Genomic DNA, 20,126 nt, shown 5'->3' with positions numbered 1-20,126 from the left:
ACACACATCCATGCCCGAGGCAGGATTCTAACCTGCGACCGTTGAGGTCGCGCGTTTCCAGACTGTAGCGCCTAGAACCGCTCGGCCACTCGGGCCGGCATAGGGGAAGGAAGTGTTGGCAGAATACTGAAAGTGTTGGTATTAAAAAAGGTTTGTGCCAGGTCGGTTCCCAGGATGTTGACAGTGGCTCACAAAGGAACAAGAATAACGGTATACAGCGAACTTTTGGATTAATACGAGAGTGGTGGAGATGAATTTTTTGGAGGAATTATGACAGATGATGAAACATGGCTCCATCAATTTTCACCAGAGACTAAGAGGCAATCGATGGAGTGGCATCATGCAAATTCACCCAGTGTCTCCAACATGTTGGTCCTGAATTTTACCGTGCGGGTATACAGGCGCTGGTTCCAAGATGGCGTATGGCAGCTGAGAGGGATGGAAATTATGTGGAGAAATGAAAATATTGTTCCTAAAGGATATATCTACATACTGTTAAACATTCAAACATGTAGAATAAAAGATGGATTTAAAAAAAAGTGTGTATTTCTTTTGGAGTGACCCTCGTATTAACATCAAGTCTAGTTTTTCTTCGTTATTCAAGACCGGCATATGCACGAGGCGACCACAGATGTCACAATCTACAACTAAACAAGAAAATCACTGTCCGATAAGTACGTTAAATGCGTCGCAGCATATTTTCCTGTTTAACACCGACAGCAGCGCAGCAAGCCTGGGCAGGAGTCGCTATTAGACTGAACAGCGTAGGCAGAACGTGCGTCCTGGTAACGGTCTGTTTACAGCAGACTACAGGACAATGCATCATTACAGCAGCAACTGTGACGCCTTGCCATCCTTTAAAGTCTTATTTTCCACAATGCATGAGCTTCGGTGGAGCCAGTCTGTCATCGCTAACTGTTCCTCTTCATTTCTGTAGAAAAACTTCTTGTGCTATATAAAACAACATTATTGTTGAAAGTGTTATTTAGTGAACATGAATTATGCATTCCTGCCTGCTGCTTGAGCCCCTGATAAAGGCGTATCCCTCACAAATTGCACTTTTCACAATTTGTTTCATTCAGGAAATTTATCAGACGGCAGAGTTAGGCGTGACAGGCTGTACATATGGTCACCGAATCAAAAATGGTATTTTTTCTGTCCGAAACGTCCGAAAGGACAGACACAACATATATAATAATAATATACGCGCCAAGGGCGAATAATGATACCTTCAATGGAGATGCCCTTTACGTCTAAAATTTTGCAGGGATCAGGTGAAGCTGCTAGCAATGAAACTAAGGGAAAGTGGGCGCTACGTTTGTTTCAAGACTTCAGCAAATTTTTTGTCACTGCCGACTTCGACATTTTACGCGCCAAACTTACCCCCCCCCCCCTCCCCCCACATACGTTCTACACTCTTTTCATTGTATGTCAATGGTGTGCCCTGCTGCAAGTACATGTACGCTGACGAAACAGTGGTCTCTTATTCGGTCGAACGCCGGTTTAAACCCACGTCCGGCCATCCTGATTAAGGTTTTCTGTGATTTCCCTTAATCGCTTCAGGCAAATGCTGGAATGGCTCCTTTGAAAGGGCACGACTGACTTCCTTCCCAATCCTTTCTTCAAATCCCATGGGACCGATGAGCTCGCTGTTTGGTTCCATCGCCTCCCCCCCTTCCCCCTTATGGACCACCCAATGCTGATGAACTTCAGTTGTTCCTAAGTGGAAATTCAATAAAGCTGCAGACAGTTATTGAGAATCTGAGTATCGACCTGTATGCACTATCAAAATGGTCACAGGATATAGGGTTAAAGCTCAACCCATCCAAATCAAAGCGGTACTAGTTGGTCATTCTAGGCTCATTAGCCCGAATTATCTGTAACGCTTCAGGAGTGTAACCTAAAATGGGACCAATACCGACTTCTGTCCTTCAGTAATGAGCATAGGAGTAATAACAGAGGAAAACCTAATTGGACTGAGTGATGAAGAAGGGCAGTGAAACGCCCGCTAAACCCGCTGGGCAGAACAGGTAATTAGGATTGTGGAAAGTGCCAAATGAGGTTGCGGTCAGTTTCACCTTCTATTAGTAATATATTGTAATTTAATAACACATTTAGAACCAAACCGGCACATAGCCGAACCTCTACCAAATGCAACTCTTTCACGGCTGAAGGCGTCCAAACAAGAAATCTTAACAAATCAACAAGATAAAAATGCAATTAAAAAAGTAATTAAAATAAATTGAAAATGTATATCACGGCTAAGTGGAAAGCCTCAAGGCAAAGCAGATAGAACAAATATGCAGTACATGAGAACTCAAACATCAAAGTATACAAACGTGGTAATCCACAATGGAGTATGTACTAGCTGTCAAAATTACACACCATTTTGGACAGCGACAACAGGTGAGGAAAGAACGCTGCCTGAAATTACGTTAGTGGCCAGGGCAGGTAACCGGAACACTAACGGCCACTAGTCAGAAAATTTCGTTGGTACACTTGAATTTGAAACACGGTAATATAGTTAAGTTCACCCAAAAGAACAGTGACTGAATTTACGTCAGCGCCCAGTGCAGGTAACCAGAACACTAACGGCCACAAGGCAGAAAATTCCATTGGGGCACTCGAATTGTAGTCAACCAAAAGGTTAATGGCACCGCATGGCGGCTAAATTTCTGAAAGAGAAATACTAGATGTTGCTCACAGCAAAACCTCCCTAACAGCGAACCAACGAAACAAACCACCACAACATGAATGGAGGTGGCTTGGGTAGTTCAAACCACTGCTCAACTTTCACGTCCTGGGTCGGTGAACCATGAAGCTCGTAGCGATCGGATAGCTCCACACGTGCTCCGACACCGCGCAGTGAGCGCCAATGGAACGAGCCGACTCTACCGCGCGGAGATATCTTCCCTCGTCCGCAACAACCGACCGACTCCCCGCAGAATGCCGACAACATCTAAAATAGGCGTCAGTGGACATAACACCAAGTAGACGCACTACCTGACAAACACTTGCACGAAGACCTGAACGAAACCCAACAGTAACTAAGCAAGCACGAAGACTAATCGGGAGTCGATGCACACACACACAGCCGACTCATGAACGATAGGCGAGCCAAAACGCGTCGTCCATTTGGACGACCGACCGACGATCCACCAAGACCGTGGACCGGCTCACGTGATGCGTGGCGGCAATGGACGGGAGAGCAGGATAGACGCAGGCCTCACTTCTGCTCCAACCCGACTGCACTAGTGCCGCATTGCAACTCCCAGACAGGCAGGTCCGGACTGCGCTCCAGACACGTTCCCACTGACTGGCAGCCCTAACTCGCGATCCTAACTCGCGACGAACTGTCTCACGACAGACAAGACCGGGAAGTAATAGCAGTCGAGCAAAGATACCACGAGAGGGGATGTATCGATATGGGCTGCTAACGCCGCTCACGGTCAGGCACAGCAGCAACTCAGTGACAGTAGTAATTGAAATTAACGTAGTGAGGTGGAAGTACGTTAAAAAGCAATGCCGACTGTTCGCGGCATGGCTGTACGCAGGCATAAAGTCAGTGCTTCTGTTAGCAACACCTCCGGACCCGTCGGCTAAGGCGATGGCGGCCGGGACCTGTGTCTCTAGAGCTGGTCGGTACGCTACAGCACACAACCGCAATGTGCAAGAAGGCAACATCACCTCTCCACGTCCTACAAAAACATTAAAACCTCTTCCTTCTTGACCTGAAAAATAAACTTGTGCAATTACTCATATTTCAAATTTTTGGCTACAATGATGTTATCATGCAAGGCCCTTCTCGGGAAAGATTGCGGCTCCTGGAACTGGTTATGAATGCCTGTGTTGGTTATTACGGTGATGTTTGATTCTTTGATCAGATTTCGCCACCATATGCTCAGCTAGCGTTGTGCATGCAGACAAGCGCCGGGATTTCCACACCCTATGTCTTCTATACTTCATGATCAATAAACACTGTCCCACATATCTCTCCTCCACTTTACCGCTCTTGTCTGAATAACGTGGCAAAAAGCATCCATTCCCATGAGGCTAGAAACCTCCCTGTATAGCTCAGTCGTTCTGCCGCACCCTCGAAGTCCTTCCCAGTAGCGGAAAGTCAACTCTGGAATAACTTTCCGCATTATGTTAGAGTACTGAATAACACCTCTAGCTTCAGAAGGCACTTAATGACATGTCTACTAAAGCAACGATGATGTTTACCACTGGCCCTGTACGCACTCATTACCCTTGTACATTCTTTCTAACCAGATGTTCCCCATCAGTTTCAGCGCATCAGTAGTTCATAGTCAGCACTATTTACTCAAACTGTTACTATATCAGCTCAAATCATTTTAATTCCATTTGTTATATTGAAATTGTTATTTCTTAGGTAACGGTGGTGTAAAAATGTACAGTATGTGTTCAATATAAGAGAGACCCTAATGGCCCGAATCAGACCAGATTAAATACAAACATATATGAAATAAAAATAAATAGTTGATGCCAAGGGGAGAATTGGAGTGGACGCTTTCCGTCCAGACAGCCGAAGTGGTTAAGGCGACCGCTCGCATAAAGTGGTAAATTCGGTTTCCAGTACCGGTCCGGTACAAATTTTCACTTGTCGCCATTTGATCTTTGTGATCAATTTCGGCTGAGGTCTGAGTTTGACTTTTGCCCTGCAGATATAATGTAATCTTTGAAATCATTTGCTCGAAACTACAGTTACAGTGCAATGACGTAGGTTTGAAACGCCTGTACCCTCGACTCCATTTCAGACTGTACATTTCCAAATATAAAATAAAGTCATCTTCAGATAGAATTTCTGGGTTTAGGGGTCCAGGATCGACGTAAGGAACTGCTTCCTGCCGTTTCGTCTCCAACTGCAGGAGGCATCTTCGGGGGTAAAACGGCTCCAGCCGGCCGCGGTGGTCTAGCGGTTCTAGGCGCTCAGTCCGGAACCGCGAGACTGCTACGGTCGCAGGTTCTAATCCTGCCTCGGGCATGGATGTGTGTGATGTCCTTAGGTTAGTTAGGTTTAAGTAGTTCTAAGTTCTAGGGGACTGATGACCACAGATGTTAAGTCCCATAGTGCTCAGAGCCATTTTTTTTAAAACGGCTCCGGCCACTAAGGCTTGAGGGGCTTTCGCATTTATAGAGCGCGTAGAGCACCCCGCAGTACGACACGTGATGTTCTCTATGTGCCCTATAAATGCGAAAGCCCCTCCAGCCCTAGTGGCCGGAGCCGTTTTACCTCAGAAGATGCCTCCTGCAGTTGGAGAGGAAACTTCAGGAAGCAGTTTATCACATATACCGCGGCCTCTCAGCCCGTATGTCGTAACTGAGAAAAAACGCCGGCTGTGAAAGCCTGCATTATTTAAATACAATCAAGTTTTAGAAACAGCGTGTTTTCAGTGTAGTCGTTTGGTATCTCCGTCAAACGGCGATGTGGAGCTCAGATTGTTCGCACAGCAACGAGGGCACTGCTGTTATGGTTCCATAAAGTGCTGTCGCTCCCATAGCATCACTTGGGCAATACCGCAGGCTGTACTCGGCAAATAACGAGGCCGATACTGCAGTTTACAGCCAGAGGAGAGTTTACGGTGAAGCTCCAGTGTACTTTCACGCAGCACCAATTACCAAATGCTTCCTAAGGACTTGTTTCCTGTTCGACCGTTCTGCAGTTGTTTACTCGTGACTCAGTTTTTGTAACTCGTGTTACAAACTGGTGCTGCCGTGAATGTTTCTAAATCAAAATATTACTTTGCCCGTGACGACGTTGCCGCTCCAGGCTTATCACTGCTTCGTGTGTTATCGATTCTCTGAAAGCTCTGTTTTACAAGTGAAACAACCTGGTGTTAGTACTGTAACAGGTCGGTCCGTCAATGGTCCGTCATTGACGGCTGGCAGATCGTTCCTCTGGTCTGTCAAGCTGGGCGTAGCTGATTGTTGGTGCGACGAAGACAAGAAACCGTCGAAGGCGGGCGCGGTCACAACGGAACGGATGACTCACTTGGGTACCCACGACCGGTGAGCGCCATGTGGTGACGACCCAAGCAGTCTTCCTATACAGTGCACTGGAAGAGCCCATGCCTAAGACGATTATACGCTGCTAATACCAGCGTACTGACAAAGCGCTGGGCTAGTGGTCACCTGGTGTGTACGCTGCAGCCGCGTTTGTAGAACTGGCACACTTAGCACAGCTGGAATTATCTTGACGAAGGCAAGGATCTGACATACAATACACTGCTGTCGAACCTCCGACATCAAAGATCATGGCCACCTGCTTTGTGGCGACAGCTATTTCGACGAACTCTTCACTGCCAGTTGGACACAGAGCTCACTTAAGTGGCTCCACGGTCAGTTGTTTGATTGTCTGGTGTCGATGTTATGGACAGTCGATTGACAGATAGTTACACGAGTCTTGCTTCACGTTTATGTAACGTCAGTGGCGTTAAGAAGGCTATGCTTGGGAGCCCACCATGTGGCTTTGTGGGACAGTAAGTGCATCACTGTGTCTCGAAATTCCTCTCTTTCAAGGTAGTCCATCCTCACCGCAACAGTGCAAACACAGAATTGTACGTCTAACTTTTTTAGACGTGTACCACCATATGTCTACCGTTCTGGCACACAACGACATCCCTGTCCCACGTCTGTGGGGGCACCAAAACAACGTAGCTATGTAACTCTATCGTTTCGTTGCGACTTTATTATAAATATTTGAGATGCTCTGCAAGCCCAAGGACAGGACAGGTAGTTTAAATTGTGGAAATGGGCCAAAGAAACTGCTGTCAGTTACACTTGAACATACAACTTTATTTATTTGATCAAATATTACAAGAGTTATGAAAAATTAAAAAAAAAAACACAGCATCAATTTTTGCAACTTAATAACCGGCTGAATACGCCATACGATCTCATGTCTTAAGGGCAAGACCACTTTAATTTAAAATCGGCTGAAAGCCAATAACTTAAGATTCAAACCAAAATCAGAAATTTAAAAGGCAAAAGGCCTTATCTTAAAACAATCTTACGCCTTAAGGGCAAAACAACCTTAATTTAAAAATCGGCTGGAAGCCACACAAATACAAACAGCAAGAACAAATAAGGAAAGGCAGTGCACCCAACAGCCCTCAGAAGTTTCCGACGATCGGCCTGGAATTCAAACTCTAACGCTCGCTTAGGTGAGACAGGCAGTTGGCCCAACCATTCTCGATCCGATGACAGCCCAACCGACAGACAGACAACCGACCCACCGACAATACAACTTCCGCTCCACCCGACCAACACTCAACAGGGACTTCAATGGAACAACGTAGAAGGTATTGAAGCCCACAACCAATTATACATTGAGCTGTCAAACTACTCACCGTGCTGGACAGCGACAACACGATGAGGAAAATACACTGCCTGAATATACGTCAATGGTCAGGGCAGGTAACCAGAACGTTAACGGCCACAATGTAGAAGATTCCGCTGGTGCACTTCAATTCAAAATATACAAGCAAAGTTGAAACCCACCGGATGGTGGCTAAAATTTGGCAACTTCTAAACACACGTTGTTGCTCTCGAGAATATCCAAACAGCTGACAACGAAATCCAAGCGACACAACGTGATCAGTCGTGATTTGCTGGTCAACTTTTGTGTCCAGGATCGGTAAGACACGAACCTCGTAGCATTGGGAACAGCACCACACACTTCGACACCACATAGTGGCCACCAGTGGCCTCGGCCAAACTACGCGCCGCGGAGATTTCCTCGCTGCCCCACGCCAACCGACCAACTCATCACACACGGCACAACCGGAAACTATAAGCGCTACGCCAAAGGTAGTACAACGTGCGAACATCGATACACACCGCTGCTGCCACTCGCGGAGAGTGCGGATAACAGCATAGTCCCTATAACCGCGGGAAACTAAACACAGAATAGTAACTAAGGTTTAATCCAACGCATAACATGAGACAGCCACGGCTAAATGTTGATGTCTCGGGAACCCAGAGAGGAGGGTTACGCTTTCATCTCCACCGAAATCTAACGGTTCAAATGGCTCTGAGCACTATGGGACTTAACATCTATGGTCATCAGTCCCCTGAAATCTAAGTCGTTCAGTACCAGGGTAGCGATAGTAACTAAAGCAATTGCTTTTGTTAGTTCCTCAACACATTTACACAAAGCGTGTCGCATGTAGCTTCAATCGCTAATGACCTAGGGGCGAATAGTCTGTTTGCTGCCATTTCTTTACATGAGTTGTCCAAAATTCGAACTTAGTCCAAAATATTTTCAAGTCCAAGGCCGCCTACAGAAAATCCAAGTACGAACTTGCGTACGTTCTACGACTGCTAGAACTAATTCAAATTCCTTCGACGTTCGAATAAATTTCAGCCCACGCTCGGTGCCGAATGAGGTGTATCGTCACACTCAGTCCTTCATTTCAGTAGACAGGGTCATTTTTGGGTTCTCTAGCGGCGTGCTACGTTATTATGGTGAGGGATTTCAGTGTGTATCAGAATAGCAGAAATTTACTTGCAAAGAAATAAAAAAGAAACTGCTTAAGTTTATTTTTTCGAGGTGATTAACCTTATTGAGTAACTTGAAGAAGCACTCCTGAGCTTTAATAAATAATTAATAAACAGTTATAAATAACAATAATAATTTAAAAGTGCAGTATATGAACTGATAATGTAAGAAGTTAGAAAGCTGTAATGATCTGCAACTACTTAATGAATACCACGCTTCCCACGTTCTGTAATGAAAGATAGTGTACAGTCTTTTTCAATTCCGTCTTTCCAACATAATACGGTTAGTTATCTGCATATAGGCAATTGTTCTCAGTAGTACCTATTGACCAATCTGTACATCGCATCAGTGATTGACTTACTTTGTTGTAAGTACCGGCCTAAATAATAAAATCTCACTCATATTCATGCCGTCTCTCTCTGTGCCTTTATTCGAAATTTCGAACATGCCATCTTGTAGTGTGCTGTGTGACTGTTTATCCTTACATTTACATCTAATGTCTGCATGACTGCTGCGACTGCTACGTACAGATTGCAAAATGCTTCAAATGGCTCTGAGCACTATGCGACTTAACTTCTGAGGTCATCAGTCGCCTAGAAGTTAGAACTAGTTAAACCTAGCTAACCAAAGGACATTACACACATCCATGTCCGAGGCAGGATTCGAACCGCGACCGTAGCGGTCGCTCGGCTCCAGACTGTAGCGCCTAGAACCGCACGGCCACACTACTGATTGCAGAAAGCAATCTCAGTCGTGTTACTTTTGTGTGCACTGTGGCAGAGGACACCTGGCAGCTCCTAGTGGCTTGCACCTCTATTTCATTTTACTTTAATTTTGACCATCTGACGCTGTCAAGTATGACAGCAGCTTTCGTATTTGTTGGTACGTTATACTGTAACATTTAGTTTTAATTCTGTCCGAAGAAGGTGTCCCTTGTGACACCGAAACCTAGGTTACAAATTAATAGTGTTCGCGATTGAGGGCTGTGTTTTTCAAAATTTTGTATTATACGTACAACAGTCGCTGATTTACAGCCACGTTAAAAACCTTTCTTTACTGTTGTGATTATCTTCGGCCAGGAGTAAATAGTCATATGAAAAAAGCTGAAGCAGAAACGATGCGGGCATCTAGATAATACCTAAAGGTATCTGTCAAATGTTGAGCATAGGTTACTCTCCGTATGTTGGCACGTGATTACTGACCGAAAGAGCTCACAACGGGAAATAAACGCAGTTGCGGCTGTTTCCTTTTACGATCAAATGTTTATCCCTATGAACAGTTTTACGTCTCTAGAGTAGTAGGTAAGCTCTTCAGTGAGTAAACTGTATAACGCCAACTCATTTATTACGTCTGACGTACACGAAAAAAAAAAAAAAAAAAAGAAAACTGGACGCTCTCTCTTTCTCAACACACATACTCAGTGTAAATACCACCTTTTAAACTTCTCCTCACGTCACGAAGAAACGACATGTACGAAATTATGATTCCCTGAGTAAATATGCCGCGCGAGATTAGCCGAGCGGTCTAAGGCGCTGCAGTCATGGACTGTGCGGCTGGTCCCGGCGGAGGTTCGAGTCCTCCCTCGGGCATGGTGTGTGTGTTTGTCCTTAGGATAATTTAGGCTAAGTAGTGTGTAAGCTTAAGGACTGATGACCTTAGCAGTTAAGTCTCATAAGATTTCACATGCACCTGAGTAAATATTCCGCTTTTAGCTGTCTTGTTTCTGAATCCACTTTCTGGGACGTACTTGACGGAAGCAAAATTTCTCTTTCAGCAAACGGCCTTCACATACTCAGGAAAACACATCGTAGCTTCGGGCAATTCATACAAGAGGGCGGATGAAATGCACAAGCTTTTTTTCGGCTCCCCCTCTCCCCCCCCCCCTCTCTCTCTCTCTCTCATTCACTCTCTCTCTCTCTCTCTGTATGTAGACGCTAGTTTAGTGAACAGAAAAACATCTCTTGACCAATTACGCTAGACACTACCAGCATCTACACACAATCTTAAACAAATACGTGATCAGACAAGTGGCTATATTCGTGAATTCTAACAAGACACTTTGTTTGTCATCAATAAGATGTGGGGTCCTGCCGACTCGTTTCTTACAGGGTGCCTAAAGGATGCTGCCTTCTCGGATAGCTACACAACAATTCAAGCAGATCACATTAATAGTTTTTATTACAATAAGGAACACTGGCAATACTTAACTTTGGATTTACAACGAGTTGTCGCAAGCGGTAGGCGACATGCAAATATGTCAGTGTCATTCACTATATGCAATGTCCATGTAAGCATTCGCGCTCGCTCTTAAGTCATTTCTATCGTTAATTTCACTGCTCTTCTAGGCCTCTCTGCTAGTGCCCGTATTCTACTGTACGGCAGTAGCGGCGCTTATATTCTCTTCGTATAGAGGCCGCTCCTGTCGTGGTGCGCTCCTAGTCAGTGGCCTATTGGTTGACATCGTCTCACAGCCTTCTCTGCTCTTGCGTTCTTCGCCTTCGTGCCGTTGCTTTCGTTACGCCGGAACGTAAGACCGGTTTTCAGATCTGTGAGAGACCTTGGAAGTGCTGCTGGTTTTTTCCAGCATTACTGGTCTGAACCAACCTGAAACGTTCAGCAGCAAGAATTTAATAATGGTGGAATTCAATAGCGTCTCCAATTTTGAAGCAAGTAGATATAAAAGGTTTCTGAGTATCGTATCGCATCACATTGTAAAAAACTATGCGGTACAAACCAACGTTCCCACCACGTCTGTTTGCCCAGTACAATGTTTTACATCATGACGCCGTACGATATGCAGAAATGTATTATGCCTTTCTTATCACTCATACACAACCGCTCACTTGACGAAAGGTCTGTTCCTGAAGAGTGGAAGATAGCACAGGTCACACCAACGTGCAAGAAAGGAAATAGGAGTAACCCATTGAATTACAGACCCATATCACTTACCTCAATTTTCAGTAGGATTTTGGAGCATATACTGCACTCGAACATTATGAATCACCTTGAAGAAAATGACTTATTGATACATAACCAACACGGATTCAGAAAATATCGTCCTTGTGCAACACAGCTAGCTCTTTATTCCAATCAAGTAATGAGTACTGTCGACAAGGGATCTCAAGTCGATTCCATATTCCTAGATTTCCAGAAGGCTTTTGATACCGTTCCTCACAACCGACTATTGATCAAATTGCGTGCATATGGAGTATCGTTTCAGTTGTGTGACTGGACTCGTGATTTCCTTTCAGAGAGGTCACAGTTCGTAGTGATAGACGGTAAATCATCGAGTAGAACAGAAGTCATAATTGGCGTTCCGTAAGGTAGTGTCATAGGCCCTCTGCTGTTCCTCATTTGCGTAAATGATCTAGGTGATAATCTGAGCAGACCCCCTAAGATTGTTTGCAGATGACACTGTAATTTACCGTCTAGTAAAATCATCAGACGATCAATTCCTATTACAAAATTATCCATAGAGAAATTCTGTATGGTGCGAAAAGTGACAATTGGCACTAAACAAAGAAAAGTGCAAAGTCATCCAAATGGGTACTAAAATTCGATAAATTTTGGGTATACGATAAATCGCACAAATCTAAGGACTGTAATTATACTAAATATCTAGGAATTACAATTACGAGCTACTTAATTTGGAAAGATCACATAGATAATATTGTGGGGAAGGCGAAACAAAGACTGTGCTTCGTTGGCAAAACACTTAGAAGATGCGACAAGCCCACTAAAGAGACAGCCCACATTACACTTGCCCGTCCTCTGCTAGAATATTGCTGCGCGGTATGGGATCCTTACCAGGTAGGATTGACGGAGGACAAAAAGTGCAAAGAGGGGTAGCTCGTTTCGTGTTATCGCGCAACAGGGTTGAGAGTGTCACTGATATTATACGCGAGTTAGGCTCACAGTCACTGAAACAAAGGCGGTTTTCTTTACGGCGAGATCTATTTACGAAATTTAAATCACCAACTTTCTCTTCCGAATGCGAAAATATTTTGTTTACACCCACCTACGTAGGGAGAAATGATCATCATAAAAAAATAAGAGAAATCAGAGCTCGAACGGAAAGATGTAGGTGTTCCTTCTTCCCACGCGCCATTCGAGAGTGGAATGATAGAGAAATAGTATGAAAATGGTTTGATGAACCCTCTGCCAGGCATTTAAGTGTGAATTGCAATGTGACCATGTAGATGTGGATGTAGGTGAATGACTCTGGCCGCGGAATCCTAGACAGTTATAATATAGCAAGTAAATCATCATGATTTGCGGAAACAAGCATCGTCGCCTGCGTCAAGGACGGAACAACCATAAGTATCATTCTCCTTTAGAGTGAAAAGTTACTCCCGTCAGTGATGGCGCGGTTCTCCATGCCTTCACCATTCCTTGATCCTGGTTATATGATTTGACCGACGTTACGCCAGTGGGATATTGTTTGCAAAAATGTGTGGTCCCTTATCGTTCTAAAGTATATCCGCATGTAAACGAGTCGGTTGTGAGGCTGGCAAGATATTCCACATTTTAGAGTAGGGCAGTGTGTTGTGCGTTAGGACACTTCTCAGACTTCCACCCGTGGCCAACAGCCCTCTAACAGTAGTCTAGTGTACTTTCTTGTTCTAGTTTTGAAATCACAGCATTCACTTTATGTGTGTTGCAGTCTTTCTATAAAATTACAGCAATTACTCAGGAAAGGTAAGGTTTTTCAAAATGTGAAAAAATATTCCAAGATATGAAATGATCATTTACTTAGGAATAAACATTCTAGTCATTTTTTTAAAGTGTGGGAGTCAAGGATAGCTTGTAAATTCAGTATTCAATAACCTACGTTTAACGTTGTTATTCTACTACATACCAATAATCGTCCAGTCAAATCAAATTAAGAAGAATTATTATTAAAATCCAGTTTAAGGTTAAATTGTTTTGCAATCTATTGGCAACAAAGAGAAATTTCGGTTTTCAAGACACATAAAATTGTTAGGAGATTAACAAAACTTCATTCATTCGCAAGTATAACATGTTCCTAGAAGACATTTCCGTCTCAAAGTACAAGATGGTGCATAACTGACCGAGTATGGGTTAACCTTCCACCGGTTATGTAACTAGTTATAAAGTGGTAAAGAGTATTACTAACCGCATATCTCAGCAACTGAAGAATTAACAATAGCTTTAATACACTGTATATCTCTTAAATGTGTAGAGGTAGTATTATTTACAAACTCTGCACAAAACACAACCTCAAGTCTCTCGTCTACGAAAACAGTAGGAAATCACGCAAACTTCTTATGGAGGTTTCCAGTGCGCTTTCCTTCATGTAATTCAAAAATCGGTTACTGGATCGTAACACTGATCAGGAAAGATCAGGTGTTCCTACAGGAGTTGGACCATAATATGGAATCACAGCGAGAAATGCGTGGTTGAACATAAATGTAGATACCGGCGTAGGCCGCAGTTTGCGCTGTCGTAATTGACCACGAATGGAAGCCTGCAGTATCCCCAATAAGCGTCAGTCGCTTTGAGAATAAGGTTATCTGCAGTCGCGAGTGCATAAAGTCGGAGCTAAGTGAGTGCGAACGTGGGCAAGTTGTTACCGCTCGTATGGTGGGTGTTTCTGGAACCGAGGTAGTTAGAGTGTTTGGTGTTTCAAGAGCAACCATCTCTAAGATTTTAGTGTATACAGGGAAAGTTGAATAACTTCATCCGCTAAGTCACAAAGCAGATGAAAGTGCGTATTGAGTGGTCGCTACAGAAGAGGATTGTGAAGAAAATAAAAGGACGACAGATGCAAAAGTCACTGTGGAACTGAAAGTCGCACTCTTGAGCCCTGTCAGCACTAAAACAATACGATGGGAGCTCCATAAGATGGGACTTGTTGAGGGAGCTACAATTCCAAAACCACTTGGAATCCACGTGTTGCCCAAGCCATAAAACCTCTACTATGGAGCAATGGGAGGCACTCGTCTCGTCGTTTGAGTCATGTTTCACAACATTTCCAACATCTGTCTGAGTCTGCGTCCCAAGACTGAAAGATACCGAGTGTTCGGTGATGATCTGGGGAGCCAGATCGTTGTATTCTATGGGCCCCATTGTTCCTTTGCAAGGTGGCACAGCTACCATGGATTACATGACCATTTTGGCTTGGCACGTCCATAAGACGGTACAATGTCTGTTCCCCAATGGTATGGACCCCTGATCACACTGCTCGCATCGCCTAGCACACGATTTGTGAGCACCAGGATGAATTATGGAATATCCCATGTCATCACAGCCGCCAGATGTCAATATTATTAAGCCTTTATGGTCTACTTTCGAGATAAGAGTGTGTGATCGGTATCAGCCTCCATCTTTATTGTTGTTGTTGTGGTCTTCAGTCCAGAGACTGGTTTGATGCAGCTCTCCATGCTACTCTATCCTGTGCAAGCTTCTTCATCTCCCAGTACCTACTGCAACCTGCATCCTTCTGTATCTGTTTAGTGTATTCATCTATTGGTCTCCCTCTACGATTTTTACCCTCCACGCTGCCCTCCAACAACTAAACTGACGATCCCTTAATGCCTCAGAATAAGCCCTACTAACAGATCCCTTCTTCTAGTCAAGTCGTGCCACAAATTTTTCTTCTCTCCAATTCTATTCAATATATCATCATTACTTATGTGATCTACCCATCTAATTTTCAGCATTCTTCTCTAGCACCACATTTCGAAAGCTTCTATTCTCTTCTTGTCTAAACTATTTATCATCCACGTTTCACTTCCATACACGGCTACACTCCACACAAATACTTTCAGAAACGACTTTCTGTCACTTAAATCTATACTCGATATTAACAAATTTCCCTTCTTCAGAAACGCTTTCCTTACCATTGCCAGTCTACATTTTATATCCTCTCTACTTCGACCATCATCAGTTATTTTACACCCCAAATAGCAAAACTCGTTTACTACTTTAAGTGTCTCATTTCCTAAAATAATTCCCTCAGCATCATCAGCCTTAATTCGACTACATTCCATTATCCTCGTTTTGGTTTTGTTGATGTTCATCTTATATCTTCCTTTCAAGACACTGTCCATTGCGTTCAGCTGTTCTTCGAGGTCCTTTGCTGTCTGTGACAGAATTACAATGTCGTCGGCGAACCTCAAAGTTTTTATTTCTTCTCCATGGATTTTAATTCCAACTCCGAATTCTTCTTTTGTTTCTTTCACTGCTTTATTACCTGACTAATTTGTAGGCAGTATGGCATAATATACCCTTGAAAACAAAGCACAAAATTTATTTATCTGTTCCGAGACGACTGGAAGTTCTTTTGAATGCCAGCAAAGTTCCTGCATCTTGTTAGTTATGATAATGTGTGGTGTTTGTGGTTTTTCGATATTTTTGTCCACCCTCTATAGCTAACCTATCCCGCAGCAAAACAATACTATAAACGAGTAGTTGAAAGGGGCACGGTTCTAACGGCGGTCATAGCTGGGTTTTAGAGGTGGCTGGATGTGGGCAGTGATTCTCTGCCAGTGACGGATGCGGGATCACGAAGAAGGTAGTTCCGGGTTACAAGTAATTTTATGTTTATATTATTGGACTATGAAGCTGCTAGCGTCGATGGCAAGCTAGGTAGTACACCACCTCAGCCTCACAGTCAAAGCGTCACGCCATGGCTGTTGGGAAGCCTGACCGTGCCCTTTCTCTTTGGCCGCTGAGACGTGGGCGGCCCTTAGTGACTGCTTCGTTGTGAATACATCAGGCTGCGCCTCACCCCAGTGGTATAGGGCGAGGTAGTCCTCCGTTGATACCTCGACATGGTTTTGAGCAGTTGGGCCCCCTGTGTCGTGGTTCCGAGGAGGAGGTAAAGTACTGAAGTTCCTGATCACATGCATGATGACACGGCGGAAAGAGGTTCGTGACCTGGTGACAGTGGGGACCGTCACGTCCGTGACACGGTATTGAGCAACATAGACAGGACATCAAACTGCTGCCCAGCTTTTCGACTTGCTGGCTGGTCCGGGAGTATTTTAAATGCAGCTGCTTCCAGCTGACTTTTTAGGAAATGTCTGCGTTTGTATGAAAAACGAAAATGTTCTGGGAGAGAGGCTTTGACCTAAGCGGCTGTCGTCATGAGGAAGTTGGCCGAATTGAAGTGGCCCTCAAATGCAGGTTCCAGGGCGTTGCCACCGACGTCGAAATAGGAAGCCGACAAAGTGCTGCCGTGTCGGCAGGTCACTAAGAGTAGTTTCTGGCAGCGACAGTGGCTCGGTGTTTTATCCTTGGCCCCAAACACTGCGACTGTTTATCCAGTTACAATTCCTTTCACCACCCCTCACCCCCTCTCAAATGAAATCTTCCTTATACATTTTGAAAAGTAGTTGTAACGAATGAGTCTGAGCACTATGGGACTTAACACCTGAGGTCATCAGTCCCCTAGAAATTAGGACTTCTTAAACGTAACTAACCTAAAGACATGACACACATTCATGCCCGAGGCAGGACTCGCACCTGCGACCGTAGCAGTCGCACGGTTCCGGACTGAAGCGCCTAAAACCGCTCGGCCACCGCTGTCGGCCAGTTGTAACACAAATACTGTTTATTTATAAGTAAGTACACTCTGAACCTTCTAATCAATGTGTCATTTGGCCCTTTACACGATTTACATTTATTTCTTCATATTACGAGCATTTGTCACACACAAATACTCTTTGATCCTCTCTCTTCCCTGTGTTAACAGTGGAGTGGCCATCGTGCTCTTAATATAACAGTCCTTACTTCCGTTTCCACCGTAGTCTGTTTTGACTTTTCTGCATACTGAAACATTCTTTCCGCGGATCATTATTTTCGAATTCTTAGCAATTATCCTAAAGCTATTTCCCCTTGCCTGCTCTGCACTTGCTATTTATTTAACTTTTGTGTGATGTATATTGTTGTGTTCCTGTCTTCCCCCTGAACATTTCTGTATTTCCATCTTTCGTCTATCAGCTGAAGTATTTCACCTGTTACCCAAGGCTTCTGCACAGTTACCTTCATTGTACCTCTGTTTGTCTGTCCGGCATATATAATTGTCCTTTTGAGAGGTGTCCACTCCCCTTCAACTGAACTGGCTACTACTGCAGTACCCATATCCTTAACGAATTTCAAGTGGGTCGGCCGCGCGGAGTGGCATGCGCGGTTTGAGGCGCCGTGTCACGGACTGCGCGGCCCCTTCCGCCGGAGGTTAGAGTCCTCCCTCGGGCATGGGTGTGTGTGTTGTTCTTAGCATAAGTTAGTTTAAGCAGTGTGTAAGTCTAGGGACCGATGACCTAAGCAGTTTGGCCCCTTAGGAGTACACACACACACACACACACACACACACACACACACACACACACATTCAAGTGGGTCGCATTATCCCGCTCTCTTCCATACAGATCCCTTCGGACGAGCCTCTTAAACTTCAGTCTACTTTTCATCGTTACTAATTTGTGATCAGAGCTTATGTCTGCTCCTACATACGCCTTAAAATCGAGTGTTAATATAGGATTCTCTGTTTGAGCATGCTGTAATCCAGCTGAAATCTTCCCATGTCTTCAGGTATTTTCCACGTATACCTCCTCCTCTTGAGATTCTTGAACAAAGTTTACGCTGTTACCATTCCGCTGTCTCATTCCTAGTGGCAAGCCTATACTCTCCCGTGATCCTTACTTTTATTAGTTCCTCCTCTCGACATTCTTGAACAAAGTATTCGCTATTATCTTTCTGCTCTTTCATTCCTAGTGGCAAGCCCGTATTCTTCCGTAATCCTTACTCTTACTACTGCCTCTACAACCGCGATTCAATCCCCCATCATTATTAGATTTTCATCTTTCTTTACATACTGAATTGCATCACAAAATTTCTCTATCTCTCCGTCTTCTACTTGTGACATTGGAATGTAATCCTGCACTATCGTTGTCGGCATGTTGTTTTGCTGTCGAATCTGATGAGAACAAACCTTTCCCTGAACTGTTCACCGTAGCCCTCTGCTCTACTTTCCTATTCATAACGAATCCTGCTCCTGTTATACCACATTCCGCTGCTGTTGATATTACCATATATTCGTCTGACCAGATATCCATACCTTCAAATCAGTTCATTGCCCCCCTCCCTGCGCTGTATCTAGATTGAGCCTTTCCATTTCCATTCTTAGTTTTTGTATTTTTCCTACTACAGTCAAACTTTTTGATATTCCATGCTCCGACTCCATTGATGCTAACCCTTTCCTGGTCATTCCACCTGTTTCTCATGGTCACTTCCCCTTAGGTAACCCTCTCCAGGAGTTCAGAATGGGGGATTAGCCTTGAATTTTTTGCTACATTTCTTTTCAGTTACACGGCACATGATGTGTCTGTATGTCTTGTGGGTATAAGTGTTTCATGCAATGGTTTGCATCCTCATGGTTGGTATGGAACTTTCTGGGGTATTCCACGACGAAAGAGCTACAGTTTCAGTTGTTATTCAAAGAGGTTTTGCAAACTATTCCTCCATTCGGCTGAATATTGTCAAAACCGATATGCAGAGCTGCTTGAAGGAGTAAGATCCGTTACTCTACAACCACTCGAGAGTACCGGTTGTTCATACTGACACACTTTTATGTAAATTAATATTTTTATTCAAATCCAATTCACGTTCAAAGCTCTGCTTTCAAGACCAGAATAGCCACTGGGGACAGACCGAACGCAGTGTGACACCCGGCCAACGGCGTCGTCAGATACCTAGTGGAGGGATGTCAGCTCACCACACAGGCGGCCGTTGTCACCTTTCTTCACCTTGGATTCGCTGCTGCTCAATCAAGTAGCTTCTCAGTCGGCAACACGAGGCTGAGTGCACTGCCATACAGTCCCCTCACCATGCAAAAAATCCTTGGCAGTTCCAGGATCGAAGCTGGGTCGTGCACACAGCAGCTAGACACACTAACCAATGAGGTACGGAGGCGAACTATAATACATATATTTCTCACAGGATAGATTTATATATGTTTCTCTCTGCCCATAGACGTCTTCTTTGGAACACAGTGTGAACCTCCTTTCTTAAATTTCCAGCTGATGTTTGATTAAAAATTTACCACGTCAGCGATCACTTGCAATATAGAAAGACCGGACAAGTGCGAATAGGGCTCACACTCTGAGGCATCCATACCAGCTTAATTATGTATATAATAAAAATGGTTATACATGTATGTACATAATAATTATTATTATTTCATGTGGCTTAGTTGCCGGGCGCAAGTCTTTCTATTGGACACCACTACGACGACTTGTGTCTCCCTAACCTACCCCACTAATCTAATCGGGCAAAGGGGTCCTACAGTTCAAAGTGGACTTCGAGCCACATATTGTTTGTGATGGTCCCTCACATCTTTTAAATGTGATGGACACGTTAAAACGAAGACTGAAAAATCAGCAGTCCGACAATGATTCGATCCCGCGACCTCTGGTTTCCAGGCAGCCACTGTAACGCTAGACGACCTTATTATAAAAATGCTTATTTAATCACCAGTCCATGCATGTGTATAGATTAATCATTATGTTTTATTTAGTTTGCAAGTATCAGAACATCTGACGTATATAGCTGTAGCTTTTGATTGGATTGACTTGGAAAC

Source organism: Schistocerca americana, chromosome 6 (assembly GCF_021461395.2).
Source record: "Schistocerca americana isolate TAMUIC-IGC-003095 chromosome 6, iqSchAmer2.1, whole genome shotgun sequence".
Lineage (NCBI taxonomy): Eukaryota > Metazoa > Arthropoda > Insecta > Orthoptera > Acrididae > Schistocerca > Schistocerca americana.
The sequence above is the reverse complement of the archived record's forward strand: the minus strand, read 5'-3'. Positions refer to the sequence as shown.